Below are 1,243 nucleotides of genomic sequence, written 5' to 3'. Positions count from 1 at the left end.
CACGTTTTGCAGCAATGCATTTAGACAAGGGTGAAAGCCTCATATGAATACCTTTCTAGAGATTTCAAAGCTATTACAGTTTTAGGATTCTGGTTTGCTTCCACTTTTACTGCCTGCAGCCCTTTCTGTATATTTTCATATTGATGGGGGGTGGGGGGTGGAACCAGAGCAACAACCCAAATGCAAATCAATTTCGGGGTGCCTATGATCCACCCTTCTAAATTCATTTTCATTGCATACAAATGAGTCAAATTCAACTGAGTGGCTTGTCCTTTTAGCGACATCCACTTTTCTTTCCCCCCCAGTCAATTATTTCCCTTGAATAATAAATATGAGCTAGGGGGGTTAATAGTTGTATGGGAACAGAGCACCTGAGACAATTGGTTTCCATGACAACCAAATTCACTTATCAATATTTTTAACTTATTCTCCTCCTCCATTTTCTGTGTCTTTGGAAGAAAACTGCTGCGGGAGGAGGTGGCTGGCTTTGCTCGAGCACTGTGTAATTCGAGCCTTATTTCCTCCCAAATGGCTGGGCCTCTGTAGGAAGCGGCGTGCCGCATGCTCGGTGCCTCTTTCATGCCACCAACCTCCCCCCCTCCCTGAAGAGCCCGGTGAGAGACCCTCCCCAGTTGCGTGCGGGGCAGCCCTCGGGAGGGAGTGGGGCAGCCAGGCGCGCAAGCAGGTGGAGCCTCGGCATGGTGAAGGCTGCCGCCCGTGGCAGGGAAGGAGGGAGGAAGCAGCCAGGCAGGAAATCCATGGCATGGCCTGGAGAGGGGAGGGGGCGGGGAGGAGAGGAGAGTGCTTGCGTAGGGCTGAGCGCGGCAGGTTGGTTTTACCGACGCTCTCCCCACCCACACCTCCACATGAGGAGAAGAACAGTCTGCATTCCCACGACCACCAAAGAGAGCCCCCTCGCGCGTCGTCTCCTTCTGGACGCTTTTGCTGCACTTCTGTTCTGCAAACCAGGCAGAGGCGTGGGTTTGGACTTTCCCGCGGAAAGCAGCATGGAGAAATTTTTGACTGCAAAACATGGAAGCCTCAGGCTCATTAGAGTGCCAAGAATAGACAGGAGGCTGATTACGTGATGCACGCACCCAAGCGGAAAGGAAATCCAGACACAAAACCGTCTCCTGTAACTGAAAAGCGGCACCAACCTGTAGCTCCGCCGTGAGCCGAGAGATAAATCACAACTCCAGCCGCTTCCCTTCGCTGTCAACCAGCCAATTCCAGTCATCGCCCC

Source organism: Gekko japonicus, unplaced genomic scaffold (genome assembly GCF_001447785.1).
Source record: "Gekko japonicus isolate JY-2015 unplaced genomic scaffold, Gekko_japonicus_V1.1 scaffold6641, whole genome shotgun sequence".
In the NCBI taxonomy this organism is placed as follows: domain Eukaryota; kingdom Metazoa; phylum Chordata; class Lepidosauria; order Squamata; family Gekkonidae; genus Gekko; species Gekko japonicus.
This window is presented reverse-complemented; position numbering follows the sequence as displayed.